Source organism: Tachysurus vachellii, chromosome 21, assembly GCF_030014155.1.
Source record: "Tachysurus vachellii isolate PV-2020 chromosome 21, HZAU_Pvac_v1, whole genome shotgun sequence".
NCBI classification, from domain to species: domain Eukaryota; kingdom Metazoa; phylum Chordata; class Actinopteri; order Siluriformes; family Bagridae; genus Tachysurus; species Tachysurus vachellii.
This window is the reverse complement of record NC_083480.1, coordinates 12,993,530-13,002,603: the sequence shown is the minus strand read 5'-3', so window position 1 is coordinate 13,002,603 and position 9,074 is coordinate 12,993,530. Positions and strand designations below refer to the sequence as shown.

At 35.9% G+C, this 9,074-nt stretch overlaps 1 protein-coding gene across 2 annotated transcripts in view; it reads right to left on the bottom strand.

Annotated features, from left to right (window-relative positions):
• The window catches only part of LOC132863943 (solute carrier family 45 member 4), a 43,470-nt gene extending 37,362 nt beyond the window's left edge, over positions 1–6,108 (bottom strand). Inside the window, exons 1-2 of one of the 2 annotated variants that reach the window (XM_060897054.1) lie at positions 5,947–6,108; positions 2,155–2,267 (exon numbers count right to left, since the gene is read on the bottom strand). The gene's annotated coding sequence lies outside the window, so the exon portion shown is untranslated. The remainder of the gene's footprint in view (positions 1–2,154; positions 2,268–5,946) is intronic. The other variant, XM_060897055.1, reaches the window with a different exon arrangement.
• Between the last annotated feature and the right edge of the window lie 2,966 nt (positions 6,109–9,074).

The following is a 9,074-nucleotide window of genomic DNA, read 5'->3' as shown; positions in this document are numbered from 1 at the left end:
CTCCCAAGTATTTATACGTATTTTGGATGAATACTTGGAAAAATGTTTACATTTACAACAGTTGGCAGACACCCCTTAGCCAGAGCGACTTACATTATCTCATTTTTTTTATACAAATGAGCAATTGAGAGTTAAGGGCCTTGCTCAGGGGCCCAACAGTGGCAGTTTGGTGGATGTGGAATTGAACTCACAACCTTCCGATTGGTAGCCCAACACCTTAAACACTAGGCTACCAAATATATGTTTAATTTATTTATTTATATATATATATATATATATATATATATATATATATATATATACACACACACACACACACATATACACACATATACACACATATACACACCTATACACACATATACACACATATACACACACACACATTCATCCATCTGTCCATCCAATAAATCAATCTATTTTTCCTTCCATCCATCCATCAAATCTATCCATCTGTATTTTCTTTTTCCACATTTCTTAGGGGCTGTAACTATTTACAAATTACCTTTCTATTACTAACTAGTCCTTATCATCCTCTGAAGAAAGGGGTGGTAGTTGGTTTATTAAATTTTATTCATAAAAAAAAATCCACCAAGTTGCTTTGTATTATATAGATGATTACATTTGAAAAACAGCAAAAGAAAACGAAACAAAACTAAGATTTTTTGCACTAGAAATGAATAGTGTACTGGCTGGACTTGTCCATAATACAGTGCTCATTTGTGTTAATTGCTTGAAATTCAATTTTCAAATTTAAAAAAAAAAAAAAAAAAAGGTATAAAAAGCTAAGGGGGGCACGGTGGCTTAGTGGTTTGCACGTTCGCCTCACACCTCCAGGGTTGGGGTTTCAATTCCCGCCTCCGCCTTGTGTGTGTGGAGTTTGCATGTTCTCCCCGTGCCTCGTGGGTTTCCTCCTGGTACTCCGGTTTCCTCCCCCGGTCCAAAGACATGCATGGTAGGTTGATTGGCATCTCTGGAAAATTGTCCGTAGTGTGTGATTGCGTGAGTGAATGAGAGTGTGTGTGTGTGCCCTGCGAAGGGTTGGCACTCTGTCCAGGGTGTATCCTGCCTTGATGCCCGATAACGGTTTCTAGATATAGTTTTCAAACCAAAGTGACCAGAATTTCAATTCAATTTGTCACTTCAAACGTTTTTCTGATTTCATTTTAGCGTGGATAAACGATACATGCTTCTATTTACATGGTGACATTTCTGTCTAGAGATCATTGATGAGCGAATTCTGAGAACTCATCAAAATTTGACCCATGTTCTTTTAGATAGAATGCCATTTTAAATTTGAGATATTTTGCTACCTGTATAAATCAATATTAATCGATATATGTGCTTCAAAGCAGCTGTGATATTCAACATTAATACATTTCACCAGAGAATAATAACTGTTGCAGGTCGTTAACCCCAAGACAAAGCACTAATAAAGAAGTAGTAAATAAGTTCAGACATCTGGAGTTTTGGTTCCGTTCTTTTACATCATCTTTCTCAGCAGTCATGTGTATGGCTCAGCTGATTCAGCTAATATTGAGCAATCGATAACAATGAGAGAAATATGAAAGTATATAATATATAAAACTAACGTATGATGTAAGGTATAATGCAGTCATTGCACTGAGCTATAATATATGTACTAAAACACATCGCGATGTACAATGACACTACAATTTTAACCCACAATGTCCCTTTATATTAATTTAAACCTTTCGTTTATGTTACTGCAGAGCCCAGGTTGCCAGATTGAGCGCTTCTTATTAAATTCTTTAATATATAAAAAGATAGTTGCTAGTTTTTTCTTTTTAAATGGTATGGCACCTAGTCAGAAAAAGTATTGCTGAGCCTGAGATCGGCAAAAATAATCCCGAATGTATACATATTAAACATATCGAACATGTCTCTCAGCAGTCATGTGCACAGCCCAGCTGAGTCAGATAGTATTGAGCAATCGATAGCAATGAGAGAAAAATGGGAAGTAATGTATTCTGATGGGAACTTTGAATACATCACATAAGATTCAATTTCAGGTTAGAAAATTAGAAAACATCAATTAAAATGCAGTCATATGCTTCTACTACTTATCACCATGTGTGTTTGTGTGTGGGTACGGTGCATAAACTATTTAAAACCATTGCTTGGATGACTCACCAAAAGGCCTTGAAAGCTTCATAAATCTCCTGCGCCTGCATGCAGCAGATTTTTTACAGACGTGGCTCTGAACTGTTGTCAGCCGTGCACCAGCTAAGCAGCAGTTTTGGCACCTGGGAAGGTCAAACAAAATGACGGCAGTCAACATGTAGGTCTGAAAAGCATAGCAAAGAGCCGATACACAAGACCACAGGCATTCTAGGAACTCGGGAGCTAAAACAGCACAGGAAAATGCACTCTGCCCTTTCTGCTTTACATCACACTCGCTTATGCAGGGCTTATTTGCATGTGATTTCAATGCAGCACAGACGAAACCAGTGAATGATGATGTCAGCATATTTCTCTCACATGACTCACATGAGAAGGCTTTATCAGCACCAGGCACTTCTGCTTTAATGGAATTCATCAGCACTCTGTGCTTTCAGGTCGTGATGGAATATACAGTATAAATGCAAAAATTAGGGATCATATTCTCACCACATACAGTGTTGCTTAGCACCTGATACTAATCTGATAGTAAAGCATGACTGTCAGGATTCCCAATTCTTTTCTTTTACCTAGCAGGGTTAAAATCTGAACCAAGCTACATTGGGAAAGAATAGAAAATCACATCTGTGGGATCAATTCAGAACGTGGAAGTGCATCGGTGTCAGATATGATATTTGTGCTTCATCAAATCATGATAAAGCTTAAAATGGTTACAATACAATTTAGTGTCATACTGTTTGGCATGGATGGTCATCACACTGTCTTAGAGTTATTTATATTTTAAAATGCTTCATTATTATAGATTATTTTCTAGTATCCAGACAAACGTAATAATGTAGTATTTGCACCACAGCAGTGAGCTGTACAATCTGTACCAAAAAATGTCAGGTTGTACAATGATGCCACCATGAAACCCCCCATATTTATTTGGACCTAAACTGTACATCTGCGGAGCAAAGGTTGCCAGATTGAGCTTTAATTAACATACCTTATCTTTAAATATCATTAATATACACATCTAGATGTGACATTTTGTACTATTTAATACAAGTTTTGTATTTGTTTATGATAAGGAATCTAGTCAGAAATGTTTTAGTTACAGGTTTTACAGGACCTGTACAGGATTAGAGGAGCTTTTTTTTTAAATCTGGCAACTTGTTGCTGCGTGCCAGAGGTGGGGGAAAAATAAAAAATAAAATCACAAATATAACTGTTAAAACGTTGGTATGATAACACACGATACACATATCGCTGTTGTGTAATGCATGTATATATACACATGCAGGTAAATATAAATAAACAAATTAAAAGCTCTAAACCTAATCATAATAAATAAATAAAAGGCAATAAAAGCGGAATGCTATTAGTGATATAAATGCATTTTGTAGTATTTTACATGATTGTAGTCAGTGGAGCGCAGATGCAACAAATAGTGGTGTGTGTGTGTGCGTGTGTGTGTGCGCGCGCGTGCGTATGTGTGTGTGTGTGTGTTTATGTGCGTGTGTGTGCATATATATGTGCGTGTGTGTGTGTGAGAGCGTGTGTGCGTGTGTGAGCGTGTGTGCGCGCTTGATGCAGTCCCATTGGAAAACTACTGCATAAATGATATGCATAATGACAGACACCATCTGGCAAAATCATCTGATCTAACAGTCCTATATAACAGCCATCATCTAAATCATCTGATCTAACAGTCCTATATAACAGGCATCATCTAAATCATCTGATCTAACAGTCCTATATGACAGGCATCTAATCTAACAGTCCTATATGACAGGCATCTAATCTAACAGTCCTATATGACAGGCATCTAATCTAACAGTCCTATATTACAGCCATCTAATCTAACAGTCCTATATTACAGCCATCTAATCTAACAGTCCTATATAACATGCATCTAATCATCTGATCTAACAGTCCTATATGACAGGCATCTAATCATCTGATCTAACAGTCCTATATGACAGGCATCTAATCATCTGATCTAACAGTCCTATATGACAGGCATCTAATCATCTGATCTAACAGTCCTATATAACAGACATCTAATCTAACAGTCCTATATAACAGCCATCTAATAATCTGATCTAACAGTCCTATATGACAGGAATCTAATCATCATATATAACAGACATCTGATCTAACAGTCCTATATAACAGACATCTAAATCATCTGATCTAACAGTCCTATATAACAGACATCTAAATCATCTGATCTAACAGTCCTATATGACAGGAATCTAATCATCATATATAAGACATCTGATCTAACAGTCCTATATAACAGCCATCTAAATCATCTGATCTAACAGTCCCATATAACAGCCATCTAAATCATCTGATCTAACAGTCCCATATGACAGGAATCTAATCATCATATATAACAGACATCTGATCTAACAGTCCCATATAACAGCCATCTAAATCATCTGATCTAACAGTCCCATATAACAGCCATCTAAATCATCTGATCTAACAGTCCCATATAACAGCCATCTGATCTAACAGTCCCATATAACAGCCATCTGATCTAACAGTCCCATATAACAGCCATCTGATCTAACAGTCCCATATAACAGCCATCTGATCTAACAGTCCCATATAACAGCCATCTGATCTAACAGTCCCATATAACAGCCATCTGATCTAACAGTCCCATATAACAGCCATCTGATCTAACAGTCCCATATAACAGCCATCTGATCTAACAGTCCCATATAACAGCCATCTGATCTAACAGTCCCATATAACAGCCATCTGATCTAACAGTCCCATATAACAGCCATCTGATCTAACAGTCCCATATAACAGCCATCTGATCTAACTGTCCCATATAACAGCCATCTGATCTAACAGTCCCATATAACAGCCATCTGATCTAACAGTCCCATATAACAGCCATCTGATCTAACAGTCCCATATAACAGCCATCTGATCTAACAGTCCCATATAACAGCCATCTGATCTAACAGTCCCATATAACAGCCATCTGATCTAACAGTCCCATATAACAGCCATCTGATCTAACAGTCCCATATAACAGCCATCTGATCTAACAGTCCCATATAACAGACATCTAATCTAACAGTCCTATATTACAGCCATCTAATCTAACAGTCCTATATAACATGCATCTAATCATCTGATCTAACAGTCCTATATGACAGGCATCTAATCATCTGATCTAACAGTCCTATATGACAGGCATCTAATCATCTGATCTAACAGTCCCATATGACAGCCATCTAATCATCTGATCTAACAGTCCCATATAACAGCCATCTGATCTAACAGTCCCATATAACAGCCATCTGATCTAACAGTCCCATATAACAGCCATCTGATCCAACAGTCCCATATAACAGCCATCTGATCCAACAGTCCCATATAACAGCCATCTGATCTAACAGTCCCATATAACAGCCATCTGATCTAACAGTCCCATATAACAGCCATCTGATCTAACAGTCCCATATAACAGCCATCTGATCTAACAGTCCCATATAACAGCCATCTGATCTAACAGTCCCATATAACAGCCATCTGATCTAACAGTCCCATATAACAGACATAAACAGATGAGATGTATAACACGTTCCTGTTGCTGTAACATATCAACACTGCTGTGACAGATCACTGTACATCTCTCAGTGATCATCTACAACTTCACTCATGATCACATGCTACTACAATGTGCTCAGAAACACTGACACGATGAATAAACCCTATGTATGATCTCTACTAGAACAGGAGAGATGCTGATCCTTATAATAAACCAACACACACCTATAATAAAACACTCACCCAGAAACCTGTGTATCTGTACACAATCCCCTGTAGTAAACCAATCCTTTACAATCCGTCTTTACAACAGTCTCAGCTTGTGCGTTGATTTCTGTTGTGGTGCACTGGAAAGATCCTCTTAGTCTTAGACGTCTTGCAGTTAAAGCCACTTTAAATACGCCTTTAAAGGGAATATCAGACGGAAATAAATGTACCGCTTCCGCTGACGCAACTAAACAGATTTGCATAATGGGCGGGGTTTAAGCTTAAAGGCGTAGACCAGACACAGTCTCAGTGTATTTTTTTTTTTAGTAGTCACCACCATTAGTGCTTTATAATTGACATTTATTTAATAGAAATGGTTTGTTTTTTTATACATTAGACCTAACTCTAATAAGATATTTCTAATAAGATATGCACAGATGCACTTTATATAGCCTTTATGGTACATAAACATAGGGTACAGGTAGATGTGATGTTTCATGGGCTTGGATGAGGTTTCATTTCATGGTGCACTTTATATGTATATCTGTATATGTATAAAGCAATAAGTCACGTCACGTCACTTGACGTGACTTGACTTGATATGTTATCCATTACGCACTCTTTATACTAGTGGTATTCAAAGTAGGGTCTCACCTGGGGTCCATGAAGTGTAGCCAGGGGGTCTGTGATTCTCTATATCTCTTCAGACATAATGTTCATGGAAAAAGTCCAAACTGAGGGAATTTAGCGTACGGTTAAATAACGTCCCTGCCTATAAAATGCTTAAATATTTGTACTTGTGTTAGGAGCTCAATAATTGACCTAAAACCCTTGTCAGTACTAAGTGCCGTTATAATGAAGTAAAATTGCACGGATGTTCTAACAGGATGTAATATATTATCTGGGGTTATTTCTCCTGGACATTTTGAAACAGGTATAATATGACTTAAGATGTGTGCATGAACAGCCAGTAAAAATGACTAACATGAATCCCAGAGATACTCTGGCCTAATTAGATTTCCCCATCTTTCCATGTAAAACTAATTCCCTCCAAATAGGGCTTTATTTGCACTTATCTCAAATGTATTTAAAGTTATAGCTTTTTAAATCTGGTTACCTCCAGAAGGGAAAAAGCAAATGACATCAAAAGATTTCATTATAATTCTAGTGAAAGACACACAACCTCTACATTCATAACCTTAATGGGAAACAGCATTGTAAAATTTGTAAAGAAATAAATATATAGTTTAAAACAAACAAACAAACAAACAAATAAATAAATAAAGTTTGCAATTGGAAATCAGTGATCACTTTATTATTATATTATTATTAGCATCATCCACATCAAGCTTTATCAACTGAGGTAAAAATCATTTGTGGCATTAAAGGCAAACTCATCCTTGTCTCTTCATTCCAGTGATTTTTGTTCACATTGGAGGGAAAATAATTGCTGATTAATTCAGTGAGATCTATTCCTTGAGCTATTCATTTTCATGGTTATTAAAGAATTAAAACATTATTGACATTTGTACAAACTGTAAAATTGCTCTCTCAGTTATGCTAATGTGATGGTACAGGAGCTTCACAGGCAATTTATCTAAATACCACTGAAGTGACTAGGCTTATATTCAACACTTAAAAACCTTCATTTGCCACAAACAGTTTTGCACTCAATTCTTCATCACTGAACGGTTGATAACTTCAACAAGATGAGTTATACAATTGTACTTATTGACTATATAGTACACAGTTATAAAAGGGAAATTTATACTTACACTATCTGATATCTTCCAGATGAAGATGGGTTCTTTAGGGAGTCTTTCTCCTCACCACACTCACATCTGATGTGTTTATTAGGGATACATTTATACATTTAAATACATTTTTATTTTGTCAAGCTGCTCTGTGAAGGCATCCATTGTTAAACGCGCAATACAAATAAAACTCAATTAAATTAATATCCATTTCTGTAGGGGATACATTTTTTTTTTTTTTTTTTGCTAAAATAGATTCCCTTTTTTCTTTTTACATAAAGATCTCAAAGTATATTGCTGGCACAAAAAAAAAAGCCATTTTGGCTTTTTTTTTTTATTTATGTTTCTGATTATTTTTAGCTTTTCTCAGACACAATGAGATCACACATTGAGCCTCAAACCACCACACATGAGCAATTTTTTCTTCTTAAATTATTATTAAATAAATAGGCATTGCTGTTGCTCTATCAGTGTAATTCATTCAGATTCTTTATGAGCTGTTTATTATTGTGAATGGTGAGATGTGTGTTGGACTCCCAGCTGCGTGTGTGAGGAAGCAGTGTGACAGGAAAGATGAGCTGCACAGCTGCATATTGAAATGACACTACAGAGACCATTTATTAGAGGAGGAAATTATCAGTGTGAACAAAAGTGAAAGAATTAGTCTTAACAAAGCGCAGACACAACAGGCATACTTGACACACTTACATGCACAGGGATGCTTATATCCTCACACAGACAATTTCAGAGTGCCTAAATACAATCATAAACATTTTATGGGTGAGCAGTTACTTCCTTAAATGCATGAAATATTATAAATAAGCCAGAATATGCAATTACACCATAGTCAATCTGTTCACATGCTTTTAATACATTTTCTATAACAGTAGCTCTGAATGGAGTTTGGTATAAAGGCAAATCATGGATTAAAATTTGTGTAGTTATACAGTCATTTTTGGAAAACTATTTTTTTTTTATTAAAAAAAAAATCTTGAAGCTTTCTGCAGTATCACATTCAGAGGTAAAGCTGTTCCTTTAAGTTTTCTTCCACTGGATAGTTTTTACGACTTTTCACTTTTCATTGTTGAGAGAGTTAAAAAGAGCTTAATGAGTGTTTATAGCTGTTATAAGAGAAGTGATTACAGGAAATAATTGAGTTTTGTGTGCATTTCACAACATTAAATGCACCTATAAATGGATAGTGAATAGAAAATCAAAACAAATCTTCAAAACCCTAATATTTAATTTACTATATTAGTAACCCCCCCCAATTTTTAAAAATCCTTACGTAATGTAGAGCATAATGTGCGCTATGATATGAATATTATTTAATTAAATTCAAAGGTTTTTTTTTTTAGGATAGCATAGATATAGGCATGTATTTTGATTAAATAAATGATCTGACTCAAT